The 21810-nt window shown below is 46.6% G+C and overlaps 1 long non-coding RNA gene across 1 annotated transcript; it reads right to left on the reverse strand.

Annotated features, from left to right (window-relative positions):
• Positions 1 to 17404: 17404 nt before the first annotated feature.
• LOC140717054 (uncharacterized) lies at positions 17405 to 21594 on the reverse strand. Its single transcript, XR_012096432.1, has 3 exons — positions 21479 to 21594; positions 21248 to 21336; positions 17405 to 18739 (listed from the first exon to the last, which is right to left on the reverse strand). It is a non-coding gene; the product is annotated as an uncharacterized lncRNA (long non-coding RNA).
• Positions 21595 to 21810: the final 216 nt, after the last annotated feature.

The following is a 21810-nucleotide window of genomic DNA, read 5'->3' on the forward strand; positions in this document are numbered from 1 at the left end:
GTATGGGGAATGATTAAGAGGATGGGGGGAGATAGAAGGGATTGGGAGTATCCAGTAATGATATCTGAGGAGGAAACAGCAGTCTCCAGTAGGGATAAGGCTGAGATCATGGCCAAGTCATTTGTAAAGATACATAATTCAGAAAATTTGTCTGAAGAAGGGAGAAGGGAAAGAACAATGAGTCAATACCCAGGTGTGTTAAACAGGAGGAAAGAAACAGATGATATAATTGATGATCCATTTACTTTGTCAGAAATGGTGAGAGTAATAAAGAGATCGTGACCAACCTCCCCAGAGAAAGATCTAATATGCTATGTTATGCTAAAAAAAATCTAGGAGAAGGAGCGCTCTTGAAGTTACTGCATTCTTATAACAGAGTGTGGGAGGAGGGAAGATTACCATGTGCATGGAAAGAAGCAGTAGTAATTCCAATAAGGAAACCTGGCAAGGATCCGTCAAACCCACTAGCTACAGGCCAATAGCACTAACATCAAATATATGTAAGATAATGGAAAGGATGATAACTGAAAGGTTATCGTATGATCTTGAAAAGAGAGGAATGCTGGCAAGTTATCAGAGTGGTTTTAGGAAGGGAAGGAATTCCATGGACTCAGTGATAAGGTTAGAGACTGAAATAAGAAAGGCCCAGGCAAATAAAGAATCAGTAGCTGCAGTGTTTTTTGACATTGAAAACGCCTATGATATGATATGGAAGGAAGGATTATTAATTAAACTGCACAAGATGGGGGTTGGGGGGAGAGTTTTTAATTGGATTAAAGATTTTTTGTTTGGTAGAAAAATTCAAGTTCGCATTGGATCAGAATGATCAAAACAGTACATAGTGGGAAATGGCACACCTCAGGGTAGTGTGATTAGCCCGTTACTTTTCATCATTATGATCAATGATGTCTTCACAAAGGTACCAGTGGATATAGGTAGGTCACTGTTTGCGGATGATGGGGCCTTGTGGAAAAGAGGCAGGAACACGGAGCATATAATCAGGAAACTACAAGGAGCAATTGATGAAGTGGTGGAGGGGTTATGATTGGGGATGTAGATTTTCAGTGGAAAAAACTCAAACTGTATTTTTCACTAGGAAAAGAATTGAAGTAGGGAAGGAGTTAAGGATGTATGGGATTGAATTAGAAAGGGTTGGATCATTTAAATTTCTGGGAGTTATATTTGATTCACGATTAACATGGGCAGACCATATCAGGAAAGTTGAGGAGAAATGTAAAAAAGTAATAAACGTGATGAGATGTTTGACTGGTAGGGAATGGGGAGCAAGTTGTTCAGCATTGAAGAGAATGTATGTGGCTTTAGTAAGATCTGTGTTGGATTATGGAAGTGTAGCATATGGATCAGCAGCTAGGTCTCTTATAAGGAAACTGGATGTGATTCAGGCTCAGGTTTTGAGAGTGTGCAGTGGGGCTTTTAAAACATCACCAGTATCAGCCCTGCAGATAGAAATGGGAGTAATGCCCTTGGAATTAAGAAGGATGCAATTGATGGCAAACTACTAGGTTAATTTGCAGGGACACAATGACTCTCACCCTGCTAAAGGAGTGTTGCAGGAGTCCTGGGAAAATGGGAGGTTTTAGAGGGAAAACTTTAGTCGGGTAGGGAATGATATTGCTAGATCATGTGGAGTGTTTGATCTAAGGATAAGTCCTTCAGTAGTTTATCCGGTTGTAGCTCCATGGAAGCTGGTATGGCCTGACGTAGACTGGCATTTGTTAGAGGTAAAAAGGAAAGGAAAGTATAAAACTGATTTGGTAAGTGCATTTAACTGTCATGTGATGGAAAAAGTATAGTGATTATACTCGGGTCGATACAGATGGTGCTAAGGAACCTGAGACAGGAGTGACAGGGTTTGGGGTGGCTATACCAGCAAAAGCAATTGCAATCAGCAGAAGAACATCTGATAAGTTAGCGGTGTATACAGTGGAGATAATGGCAGTGTTGGTTGCGTTGGGTGGAGAAAACTAAACTAGTCAAAGTGTTGATATGCTCAGATTCATCTTCAGTACTAGCAAGTTTAAGGTCTTCTCACTCAAACAGCCGGCAAGATGTACTTCATGAAGTCCTTCAGTCAGTCACAAGAGTTGCAAATCAGGGAGGTCAGGTTAAATTTCTATGGGTTCCAGCTCATGTAGGGGTGAAGGGCAATGAAAGGGAGGATGAGTTGGCAATGATGGCAATAAAGAAAGAAAATATAGAAATGCACATTAGTATCAGTAAAGCAGAGGTTAAGTGTGTAATCTGGGAAAAAATTAACCAAATGTGGCAAAAAAGATGGGACAGGGAGGGGAGAGGAAGGCATTTATATCAAATACAAAGAAGAGTTGCAGGTACTAGGGTAGGTAGTAGATACAGAAGAGAGGAAATTGTGTGGACTAGGTTAAGACTGGGGCACTGTGCACTAAACCAAACATTGAAATTGATAGGGAAACACCAGACAGGATTGTGTGCGGAATGTCAGGAAGAGGAGTCAGTAGAACATTTAGTTCTGAGTTGCAGGAAGTATGGGATACAGAGAGAGATGATGAGAATTAATCTAAGGGAATTAAGGGTGCAGGAATTCACATTAAAAGGGTTGCTGGGCATGGGTGAGAGAACACAGGTCAGGGTATTTTTAGCTTTCATAAGGGGCACAGGGGTTTTTTATAGGATATGATGGATAAACAGAAATAGGGTACTAGGATGGGGAGGATAAAGTTTAGGTTAGGGTATGTGTGCGATTGGGTGAAGGGATTTAGAATGTGAGTCCATGGCATACTCCGGAACAGAAGGAGGCAGTAATGCACCATTAAGCTGGGTGGAGAGAGGGAGAGAGATATATATCGTTTTGTTCTGTATCCTGTCCTACCCTGGTTGCCGCTCTGCTGGGAATCCTGCTCTGCCCTGGTTGCTGGACTGTTCTGGAATGCTCTATCCGGTTGGTCTTGTTCCCCTGCTTCTCACCTGTGCGCTGGTCCCGCTGTTCCACCTTATTCTCCTTGCTTGCACTGCCACGCTGTCGGTTGCCTTTCCCAATTTACCAATGTACCCGGTGAATCACTGTAGTTTTGCTGCTTACCCTGGACCCAGCTTCCTACCCATTGCCTCTGTCGGGCCATCTGGCCGGACTGCCGCTGCCCGGCGGGGGTTCTACCCCTTCCACCTATTGCTCCATAAGGGTTGTGCCCCGCACCTGCCCAGGTGTCCGCGACTGGCCCAGGCCTCTGTGTTTTCGGCCTGGGAGGTGGCCCTGCCGGCGATCCCTGCGGCCCGTCCCGAACGGTGGGATCTGCCTGCCCGCCTGTCTCGTCTGAACTCTGGGATCCAGCCCTGCCTGCATTAACCCTTACATGCCATGGCATTCCCATCCTGTCCTCCCGTTAGTACTTCAGTGTCTGCGTCCTGTGTTTGGGTCCATCCGGCCCCCGTTCCTGAAACCATGATTGAATGGCGGAGCAAACTCGATGGGCCAAATGGCCTACTTCTGCTCCTATATCTTATGGTCTTATGGTCCCAGTTTCCCTTCTACACCCGGGTGTGACCCAGCCCAGACCATGTCTGAATCTGGTCCAAGAGCAGCAGACCTGGGACTTTGATCAGCACAGACCGTGACTGGAACTGTGTGTGGTGTTACAGTGGATGATTTAAACACTGAGCCAGATCGATTGAAAAGGTCGTGCGTGTTGGCTGGTTTGCTGCATATTGACACTGAGGCTGTGAGCCGGCTCCGGATGCCTCAGGGTCCATGTCTGCCAGCTCCATGACATTTTGCTCTGCTGTGTGATGAACTGAAGCTGAGGCTGTGGGCCTGCTCTGGATGCTCCAGGGTTTGTGTCTATGGGCTCGCTTTCATCCTGAATGCTTTGGCTGGCTTTTATTGTTTGCATGATTTGTGTGTTGTTTCTCTCTCTCTCTCCCTCCCCCCCCCCACCCCCATTGGGTGTTTGGTTTTCTTTTTTCATGCGTTCTTTTGAGATTCTTATTTTGTGACTGCCTATAAAGAGATGAATCTCAAGCTTGGATAATATATGAATATGCACACTTTGATAATAAAATATACTTTGAGCTGTCAGGTATTGGTGGAGGGTTTCAAATAGGATGGAGCTACAGAAACAGGCCCATTGGCCCTCCATCTCTGTGGTTACCATTGAGTACTTGATCACATTCAATCAATCTGCCTGTGTCATTCCCAAGTTAAGCACATGTTTTATTGTATTTCTACTGCTATGCTGTGAGGTATTTTTATTTTGGCAGTTTTTCTGCAAACGCGAGGTTTTCTCATCGTTAAGCCTCATAGCTTAGTGTTTTGGCTTCGGCTGAGATAAGGACTATTTGCTCAGGCTGGGAAGGTTGTGTCAGCCAGTCCGGGGAGGTTTGGTTGGCAGGAGCAGCAGAGTAGAGCACAAGGGAAGATGCTCGGTGAACACTGTTCAAAGGAGAGTCACTGTTGCAATAAGTGCTTTGTGTAGCCAAATGGTTCTAAGCAGGAAGTGCCAATGCTCCCGAGTTAGCCAGTTCATTCAAAATGGCTTTCAAGGGAAGTTCCAAAGGTGACTGGTGTCTTCCATGCAGAACATGGGTTGAGCAAGTGAGAAATCAAAGATCCAATGTTTATCTGCCCATTTAGACAAGTTTAGCTGGGCTGGACCCTTTCCTTCCCCACCTATTAACTGTTAAAATTTTAATGTCAGTAAATATAATTCCACTTTATTTTTATGCTCGTGTAAGGTGTTATTTCCTGGAAAATGACAACTTTGCATGGGGCAGCACTTACAGAGCATTCACCACAATTTTTGTTCCCGCATCAGAACATGCCAACTTTCCTGTTCGGGTGAACCCGATACGTACCGAACCTGGAAGTGTGTTGCTTATTGAAGGTGACTTTCTCATCGTTACTCATTATTGTTGAGTTATGTGACTGTTAGCCAGAGTTAGCAAACCAGCCAATTTTGTTATGAGCCACAGTGAGAGGGTTACAGTTTTGGGGGACTCTTCCGGGATTTGAAGCTGTATGAAAGCTATATAAGGATTGTTTAAGCAGTTTATTTGTCTGTCTGAGCCAGTGTTTTGTGGCATGTGATACTTTATTATGGATGCCAAAGATATTAAGGTTAAGTGCGATGCAACTACCAGGGATGTCACTGAAGTCACACTGGCCAATAGAACAGGGGTACCTGGAAAGGCAGGCCATGGCTAGTTCATATCCCTCAACTTAGAAGGTGGATATTTTAATGGCCAGATGTACAATTTTCTGTGAGTGAGTGGAAGACTTTGTCTGAGGTGAAAATTCTTATAGGTCCTCCAGCTGTTGATTTAAGTTCTGTGCTGCTTTCAGCTATTACATCACTGTTTGCTTAACACTAAAGTGTTGCTGTGGAGAGCCAGTGTTATTGTAGGCTGAGAATGTTTCCTGGAGTCAAGCCCACACCCAATCGGGAAGAAGAATGTGAGGCTTGAGGTGAGGAGTAGTCTTATTTATTGGATGAATGGCAGTGCTCAGATAATATGAAAAAAATAGATACTGGTAGAGAGTTTAAAGGGTCTGGCAGCTGATATAAGGCAAAACAATTCTCTAGCTACATCAGCAAACTATATGCAAACTTTGGCACCACTGGAAGTTCGGCCGACTCTGTGATGAAGTTAAGGCACACAGTCCAGGAGGAAGGGCAGAAGCTTTCTGACTACCTTTTCTCGTCGGAGAAACTGCTGCATTGTGTGTGTCACAAAGGGGGCATTCAACTACCTGAGAGACGTTGCTTGAGGGTCGAGCAAGTTGTGAAGAGTGCATTGTCACATGGCACGATTGCTCTACATATTTTAATGACCCACAAGATGCATCTTCCTCCATCTTTAACTGAGTTATTTAGAGAAGTTAGAGAGGATGGAAATATGATTGAGGAGTGGAATGTTTCCAGAAGCTGAGTAATGCCGTCAGTGGTAGCCTCTGTTGATAAAGTAACCCCTGATGCTACAGTACGTGCACTTGCAACACTGTGTGTCAGACAGAGTGGTCAGCATCCTGTCTGTCTGCCTTTCTCTTCACCATCTACACCTCAGACTTCAACTACTGCACAGAGTCTTGCCATCTTCAGAAGTTTTCTGATGACTCTGCCATAGTTGGATGCATCAGCAAGGGAGATGAGGCTGAGTACAGGGCTACGGTGGGAAACTTTGTCACATGGTGTGAGCAGAAACATCTGCAGCTTAATGTGAAAAAGACTAAGGAGCTGGTGGTGGAACTGAGGAGGGCTAAGGCACCAGTGACCCCTGTTTCCATCCAAGGGGTCAGTGTGGACATGGTGGAGGATTACAAATACCTGGGGATATGAATTGACAATAAACTGGACTGGTCAAAGAACACTGAGGCTGTCTACAAGAAGGGTCAGAGCCATCTCTATTTCCTGAGGAGACTGAGGTCCTTTAACATCTGCAGGACGATGCTGAGGATGTTCTACAAGGTTGTGGTGGCCAGTGCTATTATGTTTGCTGTTGTGTGCTGGGCCAGCAGGCTGAGGGTAGCAGACACCAACAGAATCAACAAACTCATTCGTAAGGCCAGTGATGTTGTGGGGGTGGAACTGGACTCTCTGACGGTGGTGTCTGAAAAGAGGATGCTGTCCAAGTTGCATGCCATCTTGGACAATGACTCCCATCCACTCCATAATGTACTGGTTAGGCACAGGAGTACATTCAGCCAGAGACTCATTCCACCGAGATGTAACACTGAGTGTCATAGGAAGTCATTCCTACCTGTGGCCATCAAACTTTACAACTCCTCCCTCGGAGTGTCAGACACCCTGAGCCAATAGGCTGGTCCTGGACTTATTTCCACTTGGCATGATTAACTTATTATTATTTAAATATTTATGGTTTTATATTGCTATATTTATACACTATTCTTGGTTGGTGCAACAGTAACAAAACCTAATTTCCTTCGGGATCAATAATCTGTCAGTCATACATTGGAGCAGTATAAAGTCAAGATTATTGATTTGGAGAGTCGGAGTCACAGACAGAATTTGCGAATAATAGGACTCAGTGAAGATGTAGAGAGTTGGGATCTTACTAAATCTTTTTCTCAATTTATTATGGAGGCCTTTGGCTCGGAGTAATCGACCATATGCATTGGGCTTAAGACCAAAACCATTGAAAGAGTTAAAACCGCACCCTGTGATTCTTCGATTCCACTATGTGAGTACTAAGCAGCACTTACTTCAAATTGCTCGTTGGAAAGGAATTATTGAACATCAAAATTTTAAGTTTTGTCTGGTTTAAGATTATTGTCCTGAGGTAATGCAAGAAAGATTGAGTTTTAAATCGGTGATGTCAGGATTATATCAAAGGAATTTCAGACCGGCTCTGCTATACCCCGCTTGTTTAAGGATTTTTCTGCCTGATAAACTGTCTAAGTGGTTTAAATCTGTAGATGACACACAACAATTTCTCAAGGAGTATTGTTTGAGCTCGGATGTTTAATAAATTTACCGTTCCTTTATGTTTGTATACATCTGGTTTATTAGTTAATAACCAGCCTATAGATTTGGACATTTTAAGTTAATAGAACTTTGCCCTTGGGCTGATTCTTCTGGTACTTTGCTTTGGCATACGGAGATTTATTATGTTTCTGTGTTAAAGTTCCTTTCTGTTATTATTTTACTTTATTTTTAATTGTTCATTTTAGAAAGTTATTAAGACTCTGGCTTGGTGATTATTTGTTTTTTTTTCTTGAAATATTATTAAGATTGTATTCTGCTTCATTTTTTAAGACCTTCTCTTTTAAAATGGTCTTCAAATGGTTGTTTTTTTCTTAACTTTTGTTTGGCATTCCTTTCGCAATGTTTTGACGATGGGTGGTTATTTTATTTTTTTTTTAAATTTGGAGACTTGCCGTCAAGAGAGCTGGGGGTAGGGAGCTTCTTAGATAGTTCCCTGGCTTTCTATTGGCAGGTTTCGGGTCTTGTGGGAGTGGGGGGGGGAACTGTTTTTAGTTCAGTATTTTTCATTTGGGCTGATCTGAAACTACAAAAATGTCTGTATTGTCATAACTTCTGGTTCCTCTTCAAACTTTTTTCCCTCTTCCTGATTCATGAGTTTCCAATGCAATATGGTTAACCCTTTACATACTATATGGTTTATTATTAACTTTGTTTCATGGAACACGAATGGTTTGTATCACCCAATTGAACAGAAGAAGATTTTTTAAAGTTTTTCATAGATAGAATGCACAGATTTTTTTTTGCACAGGAGACTCATGTGAGGAAGGGTGATAATCAGCAGTTTTTTAGGTTTTGGAAATTGCTCAGTTTCATTCTAACTCTTCAACCAAAGCAAAAGGTATATCCATTTTCATATAGACTCCTTGATCTCATTTGTTCATTATGAGACAATCTCAGACCCATATTTACTTTATAACCAAAAAGTAGCTTTGGTTAATATTTATGCACCAAGTACTGACTATCCTGAATTCTTCAAGCATTTGTGCTTGGATAATGCCTGGATTGGGGAGCATGCATTATGAGAATAGACTGAGTGAACTCGGCTTTTTCTCCTTGGAGCGACGGAGGATGAGAGGTCACCTGATAGAGGTGTATAAGATGATGGGAGGCATTGATTGTGTGGATAGTCAGAGGCTTTCTCCCAGGGCTGAAATGTCTAACACGAGAGGGCGTAGTTTTAAGCTGCTTGGAAGTATGTACAGAGGAGATGTCAGGGGTAAAGTTTTTACGCAGAGTGTGATGAGTGCGTGGAATGAGCTGCCGAGGATGGTGGTGGAGGCAGAAATGATAGGGTCTTTTAAGAGACTCCTGGACAGGTAAATAGAGGGCTATGGGTAACTCGAGGTAATTTCTAAAGTAAGGACGTGTTCAGCACTGCATTGTGGGCCGAAGGGCCTATATTGTGCTGCAGGTTTTCTATGTTTCTATGAAAAAGGAAACGTCGGTGTCAGGGTGAGACCAAGTCAGATGGGGTAATTGGGCAGGGGGAGGGTGATTGTGCTTTGGCGTTCTGGTGTCAGTAGGTAAGACTGTACCAATTGAGAGAAGATATACTAAGCCCAAAATTGGAAAGCGTCAGATTTTAGTGATTGACTCTGGATCTAGAGCAGAGTGATGTGAGCCAGAGTATAGTGTGCAATGCTCTCAGCCCAACTTCATCACTCACTGTCCATCTGCTGTTCCACACCCTGGAACAGGTTGTACTGATCTCTTTCCCCTTCTTTGCTTAAAGTTGCTGTTTCAAAATTGGCTTGGTGATATAAGATGGGGAGTTCAGCAGTGTTCATCTGACTGGAGGCCTGTGATCAGTGGCGTTCTGCAAGGATCAGTTATCGGATCTCTGTTGCTTGCGATATGTATAAATGATTTATATATAATGTCGTTGGGCTGAACTGTAGGCTTGCAAGTTGATGGAATTGTGGATGGTGAGGAAAGTTGTTAAGGGATTCAGCAGGATATAGACCAGTTAGAAATATGGGCTGAGAAATGGCAGATGGTTTAATCCAGACAAGTGTCAGGTTTTGCACTTCATGGGGTCAAATGTAAGGGGAAAGTATTCAATAAATGGCACAATCCTTCTGAGCACTGGAATACAGAGTATTCATGCACTGCATGTCCACAGCTCCCAGAAAGTGCCAACACAGGTGAATGGGGGGGGGTATGGGGGGGGGGGGTAAAGAAGACATTCTGTATGCTTGTCTTCAGCAGTCAGAGTGCTGGGTATGAATGTTCATTTGTGTAAACTTTTCCTTGGCTTACGTCTGGAGTACTGTGTACAGTTCTGGGCTCTACATTACAGGAAGGATGTGGAGGCTTTGGAGAGCAGGCAGAAGAGGATCCCTATGTGCTGCCAAAGTGCTACACTTGCCCATTCACCTCCTCCCTCACCTCCATTCAGGCCCCCAGACAGACCTTCACCTGTGAATCTGCTGGTGTCGTCTATTGTGTCCAGTACTCCCGATGTGGTCTCCTCTACACTAGTGAGCCTTGTTTAGCACCTCCGCTCCATCTGCCAAAAGCTGAACTTCCTGGTAGCCCAATTCCCAATCCCGTTTTGACATGTTGGTCCGTGACCTCCTCTTGTGCCATGATGAGGCCACACTCAGGGTCGAGGACCAACACCTTGTATTCTGTCTGGATGGCCTCCAATCTGATGACATGAATATCAGTTTCTCCATCTGGTTAAAAAAAAATTCCTTCCTCCTTGCCTCTTCTTCTATTTCCCCACTCTGGCCCCTTCTCACCTACCTAACACCTCCCACTGGGTCCCTTTTTCCTTTCCTTTCTCCTATAGTCCACTTTCCCATCCTATCAAGATTCCTTCCTCTCCAGCCCTTTACCTTTCCTACCCACCTAGCTTCATCTATCACCTTCTCCTACCCCCCACCTTTTAACTCTGGTGTCTTCCCCCTTCCTTTCCAGTGCCCAAGAAGGGTCTCAACTCAAAATGTCTATTGCTTGTTCATTTACATCGATGCATAACTGACCTGTTGAGTTCCTCCAGCATTCTGTGTGTGTTAATTTGGATTTCCAGCCTAGGCAGAATTTCTCATGGCAAGGTGGAGATACTGTTCTACCAAAAAAAAAGTAGGGAGCTCCTTCTCTCCACTAACTGGCAGGTCACCCTTGGGCAAGGTGTAGCAACTTCTTAGCCCCTTGATCAGGGTCACTTGAAGCCATGGGAGCAGGTGGTAGATGGTCATATGAGCAGCTGTTGCATATCATAAGTCCTTGTTATTTGACCACTGACATCAGGCAGACAATCTCTGAAGAGTATTGATAATGACTGGGGTCACCCATCTTTAAGGAGATCTGAGGCAAGTTTTTCTGCACAGTGAGTGGTAGATGAAGTGGTGGAAGCAAATTTGATCATAATGTTTAGACGGGCATGGTATCATGCAGGGAATGGAGGGACAGGCACCAGATATAGGCAGGTGGTAATAATTTTGATTGACGTGGTCACTGTGGACCGAAGGGCCTGTTTCTGTGCTGTACAGTTGTACATTCTCCGTTCTTGGGCCCTGTCCAGTCTCTCTATCTATCAGCATTCTTACCCTTTCTGTGTTCCTGTCATTTCCCTTCATTCATGTTGTCTTCTGGTCTTTCAGTACATTTAGTCTCTCCCTGCTGATCTATCTGTCTCAGCTTTTGTGTTTGGTCCTAATTGTGTCTCTCTCTCTCTCTCTCTCTCTCTCTCTCTCTCTCTCTCTCTCTCCCTCTCTCCCTCTCTCCCTCTCTCCCTCTCTCCCTCTCTCCCTCTCTCCCTCTCTCCCTCTCTCCCTCTCTCCCTCTCTCCCTCTCTCCCTCTCTCCCCCTCTCCCCCTCTCCCCCTCTCCCTCTCTCCCTCTCTCCCTCTCTCCCTCTCTCCCCCTCTCCCCCTCTCCCCCTCTCCCCCTCTCCCCCTCTCCCCCTCTCCCCCTCTCCCCCTCTCCCCCTCTCCCCCTCTCCCCCTCTGCCCTCTGCCCTCTGCCCTCTCCCCTCTCTCCCCTCTTCCCCCCCCCCCTCCATTCTCTGCTTCACACATCTCAACACTTGTTGACCAGACATGTTCTGAGTCTCTCTTCATTTCCTGCCACCAGTTGACACCCTGAGCTCCTGTGCCGGACGTGGGGCTGCTGTCGAGATGCGATAAGCTAGTTGTCACAGGTTAAGGTGTTAATGAAGCACTGTGCCAACAGGTGACAGGAAATGGAAAAGTTCAGAATACTTCTGTTGATCAAGTGAAAAGATTTGTGAGTGGGATATAAAACAATGCACAGCTGGTCAACTAAATCTTGGGTTCTGCCTTCACCGAGAGGTTATAATTAACTTCCAGGTATACTGGGGAAACAAGGGTCTAAAGAAAAAGAAAACTACAGGACAGTGGTACAGGTTAAAACTGTTGTGGAAATGGCAGACAATAAATCCCAAGTGGCTGTATCAGTTGTCATCCTCCAAGAGTTTCCTAGAGATTGTGGAGATCCTCATGAATTGAATTGAATTGACTTTGTTTTTCACATCCTTCACATACATGATGAGTAAAAACCTTCACTTTATGTCTCCATCTGAATGTACAAAGTGCAAATTATAGTAATTTGTAATAAATAGTATGTACAGTAAGATGTACAACAGAACAGTCAATATAGCTTAGAATTACAATTGTGTTGGCATGAATTAATCAGTCTGATGGCATGGTGGAAGAAGCTGTCTTGGAGCCTATTGGTTTGGGCCCTCTTTACACACCTGTCACTGTAAGTGTCCTGGATAGTGGGAAGTTCACGTCCACAGATGTGCCGGGCTGTCCATGCCACTTTCTGTAAAGTCCTCCGGTTGAGAGAAGTACAATACAGCAGTACAGATTGATGTAGCTAGTCAGGATGCTCTCAATTGTGCCCCTGTAGAAAGTCCTTAGGATTTGGGAGCTCATGCCAACCTTCTTCAACCATCTGAGATGGAAGAGGCACTGTTGTGTTTTTTTTCACCACACAACGGTATGTACAGACCAAGTGAGATCTTCAGTGATATGTATACCGAGGAACTTAAAGCTGCTCACCTTATCAACCCCAGATCTATTGATGTCAGGGGTGAGCTTATCTCTGTTCCTCCTGTGGTCCACAACCAGCTCTGTTGCCTTTGTGACATGGAAGGAGAGGTTGTTTTCTTAGCACCACTGTGCAGAGTGAGGGCGTCTCATTATTATTTGAGATTAGGCCAATCGGTGTAGTATCATCTGCAAATTTAATTAGCAGATTGCAGCTGCGGGTGGTGACACAGTCATGAGTGTACAGACAGTAAAGGAGTGGGGGTTAAGACAGAGCCCTGTGTTGAGGGTCAGAGGAGCAAAATGAGGGAGCCCACTCTTACCACTTGCCGGCATTCTGACAGGAAGTCCAGGATCCAGCTGCACAAGGCAAGGTGAAGGCCAAGGTCTCTGAGCTTCTGGTTTGCATGCCTCAATGACCCAGAGAGCTATGTTGGCTGGACATATCTGAAACTCGATAGTTTAATTTAATGTAAGAGAAGGAGGTTTACAGGGGATCTGAGGAGAAAGTATTTTCGCTCAGAAGATGTTTGGATTCTGGAACACACTGCTGGAGTAGGAGGGGATGTAGATATTCCAACAACATTGAAGGACATGGACAAAGTGATGGTAAATGGGACCTGATTGGATGGGGACTTGATGGACTGCATGAACTTGGTGGGTTAGTGTGACTGTGCTTGTACTCTCTGGTTCTTTTCACAATGTACATAAATGAAAAGGATGAGGGAGGATTCCCTGAACGTAATCTCCCAAACGTTGCTGACACATGAAACTGGGTGGGATTGTGAGCTGTGGAAGGGATGCAAAGAAATCTCAAGATGCTTTTTGACTCGTTGATTGGACAAATATGTGCTATAATGTGGGTAAATGTGAAGTTCTCCACCTTGGCAAGGGAACAGCAAGGCAAAATACTATGGAAATGCTGAAGGATGGGAAACGGTGATGTCCAAAGGGAGCTGGTCCTGGCACAACAAACAGCTGAGGGGCAAATGGTATGTTGGCCTCATCATATGTACAGAGCAATGGTGTCTCTCTGTAATGACACTGGGCTTTTGGTCCTACCAAGGTCTCATTACCTGAGAACAGATATAATTGTCATAAAGATTCACCTGCCCGGTTCCAGAGGTGTTTGGCCTGTTATATGAGAAGAGTCTGGGTTAACAGGGCCTGTGTTCATTGGAGGAATGGGGGTCGGGGGCGGGGGGTGGAATCCATTGAACTGTTCCAGTCTGTGATAGGCTCAGCAGAATGGACACAGGGTCCTGACTGACAAGTCTAGAACAAGTGGTACCAGTCTCAGGAGAGAGGGAAGATAGGTCAGACTGAGGTAGAGTGATTTCTTCACTCAGAGCTGTGGAATTCTCAGAGACTTGTGGATGAGCTGTTGAATAAACTTGAGGAGTCAGGTTTCTTGATGCAGTGTCCGTCGAGGACAGTAGGAAGAGTGATCACGGACAGAGCATCAGATATGATCACACAGAATGGGCTCAGTGGTTGATTGCTACTGTGGACTCATGTGTTTCTATACAACTCCCCCCCCCCCCCCACCCCCCAGCCCCAGGTCATCAGTGCAGGAGTTTCTCAGGGCAGCGTCCTGGGCCCACCCACCTTCATCAGTGACTTTCCTTTGATCCTGAGGACAGAAATGGGAACACTCACTCCTGATTGCACGATTCCCACCCCAGCAGGTGAAGTAGCCCACTTCAAAGTACATTAATTCTCAAAGTGTGTACCCATTATACAAACTTCAGATTCCTCGCCTTGCAAGCAGCCGCAACACAAAGAAACCACTCAAAGAGAAATCAAACACCCAATGTGCAGAGAAAAAGGTGCAAACAATGAAAGTAAGCAAATGACATTCAGAGCTGAAGTTGGTGACAAAGCCAGTATTTACTGCAGCGAGAGCAGGAGACAGCCTCAGTTCAGTGCAGTGATGAGTAAACATCATGGAACAGTAAGCAGAACCGGCCCGTCCCTCACCTCTGGTCCTGACACCATGACCTTTCCGATCTGATATTCACACCACACAAGTACCAGGCTGTGACAACAAGAGAGTCTGACAACCTCGTTCTCATATTCCCATTGTCCAGTCCCCACCATCAAAATCTGGCAATCACCACTGACCAGAGACTCAACTGGACCAGCCACATCAACACCGAGTCTACAGGAGCAGGTCAGAGACTGGCGATCCTGTGGGGAGTGACTCACCTCCTCGCACCCCAGGGCTTTCAGCACTCCACAAGGTTCATCTGGGGCAGTCTCCGCTTACCTGGGTGATTGCGGCTCCAACAACTCTCCTGAAGTTCAACACCATCAGACCAAAGTGAGTCCCTGCTCACCGTCCCACCTCAGTTTATCTCCCCAACCCCAGTGCTTCTGTTACTGCATTGTGTTGTTGTTTCTGCCAATGGAACACCTCTCCCCCTCTGATGCTGTCTTCACAAGACGTTGCCGGTGAAATCTGTACACAGGGACGTGTCAAGTATATCCCTTTGGGCACTGTCACAGCCCCACAGGTGTCTGGTCTCCCAGAAGACAGACAGAGAGAAGTGTCTCTGGTCTATCAACAGGATTTTTCTTGTAGTGGATCCTTGAGATCATCGTGCAGTGAGTCATCCTTCCCAGTGTCCTGCCCTTCGTTCTCCGTGAGTTTCTTTTCCCCACACCTGCACTTTCTGGAGCAGATGAGGCTGGGATTACTCCAGTTCTGCTCGATCTCCACTACCTCTCCTCGCTCTGATGCCAGCTGTTCATGCAACCGTTGTGGGAGGAGGAATCCGAGGGACGGCCATCCACGTCTACTGGACCACAGCCCATGCACAGTACCACACCTGCAAGGACCAAGATGGTACCGCTACCTCCTCTCCATCCCGCACCAGAGGTGGTGGGTGCAGAGGATACGCTAGGTGCATCCTCTGGAGGGTTTACACGAGACACCTCAGCTCCACTGGCCATGGAGTTCCCATCCAATTGGCCCCCTCTTTCCTGCCAGGGAGTTTAAAACTCCAGGAAATTGTACATAGAAGCAGAGAAAACCTGCAGCACTATACAGGCCACTTGGCCCACAATGCTGTGCCAAACATGTACTTACTTTAGAAATTACCTAGGGTTACCCATAGCCCTCCATTTTACTAAGCTCCATGTACCTATGCAGGAGTCTCTTAAAAGATCCTATCGTATTTGCCTCCACCACAGTCACTGGCAGCCTATTCCATACACTCACCACTCTCTGTGTAAGAAATTACCCCTGACATCCCCTCTGTAACTACTTCCAAGCACCTTAAAACTGTGACCTCTCGTGCTGGCCATTTCAGCCCTGGGAAAAAGCCTCTGACCTTCCACTTGTACCAGGTCACTTGTTTCACCTTGCTGTGTGCCCGCACAGTGTGCCATCGCACTTTGATAATCTGTATGTCCCCCAGGCCTGATGTGATGAGATACGATTGTTTCAAGAGGTGTTCACTCTCTTTATCTACCACAGTTACTGATTTATCCTGGGGGGAGGAGTGGGGAGGAGGATGTGCGTTTCAATTGTAATCTTGGGGGTGGGGGGGATGTCTGGAGGAGAAGGAGATCCCGGACTGATTGTCAGATATACCTCTTCTGTGTCTCCGAGGCCGATACCATGCTCAGACCAACGACCTGTTTCCTGTGTGGATGGCATCCATGTATTGACGCATCAACAATGGCTGCTGGAGCATGGAATGGGGAGGGTTCCCCAGCCATAAGGCTGTGGTGGGACTTGGCCACTCCCGCTGTCTGTCTTATTTGTCAGGTAAACGATCACCACAAACAAAGAAGGCGCGGCTGACTCGAGGGTCGAGGCGTGCAGCTGCAATGCAAGGTCAGAGCGAGGTCGAGGGAAGTTTGAGGAGAGGAGGTCGGAATGAGGTTGAGATATGGTTAAGATGGAACCGGGGCACGTGAAGTGGAGAAAAGTTGGAGTGGAGGAGCTTTGGAGACCGTCCACCTAAACCGAGAGCGAGGCCTGATCGATCTAAGCACTGGGTCAGTTGTGAAAGGTCAGGTCCGGGCGGGAATGTGGCAGCGGGATCCAGGCACAGAGCGTATCATGCAACAGGGCCCCTGTTTGAGAATGAGGAATGATCTGATGTTTGGATGATTTAAATGCTGGGCCAGGTGGATTGAAGAGGAAAGGGTGTTGGGACTGGAGGTGAGGGACAGGCCGGTTCTGCTCACTGCACTGTGACATTTGCTCCGCTCTTCACTGCGATGACACTGAAGCTGCAGCCTGTTCCAGGTGCTCCAGACTTTGTGTATGTGGACTCACTTTCGTTCTAAATGCTGTTGCATCTCTTATTGTTTGTACAATTAGTGTTTTTTTTCTCTCTCTGCACATTTGTTGGTCTTTTTTACTTTATGGGTTCTGTTGTGTTTCTTGTTTTGTGGCTGTAAGGAGATGAATCTCAAGGTTGTGTCACATATACATACTTTGATAATAAATGTACTTTGAACTGTGAGGTGTTTGTGAAAGGAGTCGAATACGATGGAGTCATCGAGACACACAACAAAGAAAAACACCCTTATTATCTGTGACAATCTCTGAGTACCAGATTACACCTGACTGCAACTGGTCTGTAGTTTTCCATTGCTCGGTAACACAATTGCTTGTCCAGACACTTCTTCAATATTGTGAGCATTTCCACCTCCTCCATACCCTCAGGTAGAGTGTTGCAGATTTTTTACCTCCTGTAAATGTCCCCTTGAACCTCCTGTTCCCCACCTTTATACCATGGCTGGCTTTAAACACCTGGGCCTTGAGGAAAAATGTACAAACCTCCTTGTCTATTCTGCCTGCAATATTGTAGATCTCCATCAGTGTCTTCGGATCTTTCCTACATCCATATGGAAAATCACAATGTACATTCAAAATTCAAAATAAATTTATTATTAAAGTTCATATATGTCACCATATAGAAACATGAGATTAATTCCCTTGAGGGCATACTCAGTAAATCCAAGAAACACAATAAAATCAATGAAACACCGCATCCAACACACACACATAGGGTCCAGTAATGACCCCTATGGGATGAAAGTGGCCATAGGCTTCCAATCACAAAAGCAACTGTCCACTATCACTCTCTGCCTCCTATTACTAAGCTCAATTTGTACTTAATGTACCAACTTGCCTTGGATCCCAGGAGATTAAACTTTTGGACTTGCCTTCCACATCCTAGAGAGGTGTAGAGAACTCAAATGGTCATGTGGTGTGTATGAGATCACAGGGCTAGATCCTGTACAACATGGCCACCCCCCATCTATGCTGTATCCTTGCATCATTTGTATTAAATCCCTGTCTCTCGTTCTCACTTTCCAAAAACTCACTCTCCCTTAAACCCGAGACACAACCATATACTGGGAATCTTGGGCAACACACACTTCATGCTGGAGGAGCTTAGCAGTTGGGGCAGCAGTCAGCCGAATCGTCAACTATTATTCCCTGGTAGAGATGCTGTCTGACATGCTGAGTTCTTCCAGCACTTCGTGTGTGTTGTTGCTCCCTTAAACCTTTCCATTTTTCTCCCTCTCTTAAATCCCTGTTCTCCACTGAGTCCCACCTCATAGCCATTCCTCATAAAACCAATGCCACCCTGAAATCTTCTCCCCTCCGCCCTCTTTTTTCCCTTCCTGATTTCTGGAAGAAGGTTGACAGAGTCTCTTGGATCCCTATCTTTCCCCAGTGATAATTCTGCACCATCAGTGTGAACCTGTGTTTGAGAATTGATCACTTAAGATGGGAGAGTGGTGAGCATTTGGGAACTGGGCACAGGCTCACATAATTCATTTAATTATTAACTACTGTTTGAGTAGGATTAATCAAGGTGATAATCTACAGGGGCACGTTCTGACAAAATCTCTTCCACCAGACAAAACTGGTGACTATTATTGAACTAACATTCAACACTTACTAAGTACAGCAGGAAAGAGTAGCAATGCTCGTGTCCCATACACCTCACCCCTCACCACGACAGTGGGACAGAGAGGAAACCTGCATCTTCAAGCCACCAGTCCACATGCAGATCCCCCTGAGAGTCTGTCCTTCCTTGTTTCAGTGCCAAGGGAGGGACTATCCATCCTAGACTACAGGATACTGTCCAGGGGCTCTGTCCTCAGCCCATCCACGGGAGGGACTGGCACAGTACATCACCGCAGCGTACTCAGTGGGGGTAGTCTCGGCAACGACCTCCGGACCAGCAAACTACAAAAGAAACAGAACCTGTCAGCTCTGGGCGATTTAAGGGAAACAGAGATAGGACACATTGTGTCAGGAAGTCTTGGAGACTGGGAAACACAGACAGGGAAACAGAGCCCAGGACCCAGTGAGGGAGATACAGACCAGAACACAGAGGCAGGACCTGGAGACAGGACACAGGAACAAGGAGATACAGACTGGGAGCCAGAGATAGGGCATCAAGATAGGGAGATATGGACCAGGACCCTGAGACAGGGAGATCTAGATGTGGACACAGAGGCAAGGAAATACGGACCAGGACTGGGAAGTAAGACACGGAGACAGGGAGATGTGTACCAGGACCTAGTGACAGGACATGGAGACTGGATACAGAGACAAGGACTCTGGAGAGGGGAGACATGGAGACTGGACACTTTGACACGTGACACGTGGACACAAAAGACCTGGACATGCAAAGCAACACACAATGATGGATCACACAGTCAGCACCAATCAACTGACAAACAATGATACCAACCCAGCATCAACACAGACTCATTCTCAGTGCATTCACAATGGACTCACAAACTGCCCATCAACACAAATATTAACTCCATGACTTATAATAGGAAATGCACACACTACTGTGCATAACTGCATGTATAGGGACAGTGTACCCAGTGAGTGGGTGTGTGGGGAAAGTGTACCCAGTGACTGGGTGTGTGGGGACAGTGTACCCAGTGACTGGGTGAGTGGGGACAGTATATCCCAGTGACCGGGTGTGTGGGTGAGAGTGCTCCCAGTGACTGGGTATGTGGGGAACAATGTACCCCAGTGACTGGATGTGTGGGGACAGTGTATCCCAGCGACTGGGTATGTGGGGGACAGTGTACCCCAGTGACCGGGTGTGTGGGTGAGAGTGCTCCCAGTGACTGGGTATGTGGGGAACAATGTACCCCAGTGACTGGGTGTGTGGGTGAGAGTGTATCCCAGTGACTGGGTATGTGGGGGACAATGTACCCCAGTGACTGGATGTGTGGGGACAGTGTATCCTGTGACTGGGTATGTGGGGGACAGTGTACCCCAGTGACTGGGTGTGTGGGTGAGAGTGTATCCCAGTGACTGGGTATGTGGGGACAGTATATCCCAGTGACCGGGTGTTTGGGGACAGTGTATCCCAGTGACTGGGTGTGTGGGGAGAGTGTATCCCAGTGACAGGGTATGTGGGGACAGTGTACCCCAGTGACTGGGTATGTGGGGACAGTGTATCCCAGTGACCGGGTATGTGGGGACAGTGTATCCCAGTGACTGGGAATGTGGGGACAGTGAATCAGAAAGTCTTGGAGACTGGAAAACACAGACAGAGAAACAGAGCCCAACACCCAGTGAGGGAGATACAGACCAGAACACAGAGGCAGGACCTGGAGACAGGACACAGGAACAAGGAGATACAGACTGGTAGCCAGAGATAGGGCATCAAGATAGGGAGATACGGACCAGGACCCTGAGACAGGGAGATCTAGATGAGGACACAGAGGCAGGGAGATCTAGATTAGGACACAGAGGCAAGAAATTACGGACCAGGACTGGGAAGCAAGACACGGAGACAGGGAGATGTAGACCAGGACCTAGTGACAGGACATGGAGACTGGATACAGAGGCAAGGACTCTGGAGAGGGGAGACATGGAGACTGGACACTTCGACACGTGACACGTGGACACAAAAGACCTGGACATGCAAAGCAACACACAATGATGGATCACACAGTCAGCACCAATCAACTGACAAACAATGGTACCAACCCAGCATCAACACAGACTCATTCTCAGTGCATTCACAATGGACTCACAAACTGCCCATCGACACAAATATTAACTCCACGACTTATCATAAAATATGCACACACTACTGGGCATAACTGCATGTATAGGGACAGTGTACCCAGTGAGTGGGTGTGTGGGGACAGTGTACCCAGTGAGTGGGTGTGTGGGGGACAGTGTATCCCAGTGACTGGGTGTGTGGGGACAGTGTATCCCAGTGACTGGGTATGTGGGGGACAGTGTACCCAGTGAGTGGGTGTGTGGGGACAGTGTACCCAGTGAGTGGGTGTGTGGGGGACAGTGTATCCCAGTGACCGGGTGTGTGGGGACAGTGGATCCCAGTGACCGGGTGTGTGGGGACAGTGTATCCCAGTGACTGGGTATGTGGGGGACAGTGTACCCAGTGACTGGGTGTGTGGGGACAGTGTACCCACTAACAGTGTGTGCACAGAGGGTACAATTGCTGTTAGATCTGCCTGACCAGGCTTGGAGTTCACTGAGGTAAAAGTTCAGTTGACTCCTCAGTGGTAAATGGGATCTTGCTGGGCCTCAGTGTGTGAGCTGCTGTGTTCTGCAGTGGTGGTTTGAACGATCTCCGGTGACAGGGACCCGTGGTTGGTTCTGGGATTGTGCAGATTGCATGCAGACCTTATGTTCAGGCTGCCCCGATGAGGGTGAGTGGCCCCTTTCCAGGGGTAACATGTCTGTCATTACCCTGTCATTCCCCTTGGGGGGCTGCCCGACACTGCGATTCTTCTGCATCCACTGAAGGTCTGTGTAAATGATGCCTGTCTCCGCTTGGTCTGTGGGACAGAAAGCAGAGGTGACAGGGTCTGTACTAAAACCATTCCTCTCTCCCAACCCTGTTGTCAGCTCCCTGCCCCACCCCATCTCTGTCCCTCCCCCAATTACTAGACTCAACGACAGGGTGTCAGATCTACTTGCCTTCAGTCCCTGAAGTTCCTTCCCTTCCCTCAGCTCTTCTCCTCCATGTGACTATGAGGATCTCAGTGAGAGCAAAGATCAGGAGGGTCCCCACCACTGACAGTACAATTACCAGGGTCACTGCATCTGTTGTTTTAGGGGCTGTAACACAGAGGAGAAAAAGTTTCCTGATGAATCCAGTCCTCACCCTCCCAGTGACACAGGATTGATGAATTCACTCCATCTCCCCTCAGTCGGAGAAAACTCCCTGTCACCTCAACACAGTCCCTCAGTACCCTGAATCACCATCACATAAATCCCCTCCAAACCCCACCTCTCCACCCCGCTCCCCT

Source organism: Hemitrygon akajei, chromosome 27 (assembly GCF_048418815.1).
Source record: "Hemitrygon akajei chromosome 27, sHemAka1.3, whole genome shotgun sequence".
NCBI classification, from domain to species: Eukaryota; Metazoa; Chordata; class Chondrichthyes; order Myliobatiformes; family Dasyatidae; genus Hemitrygon; species Hemitrygon akajei.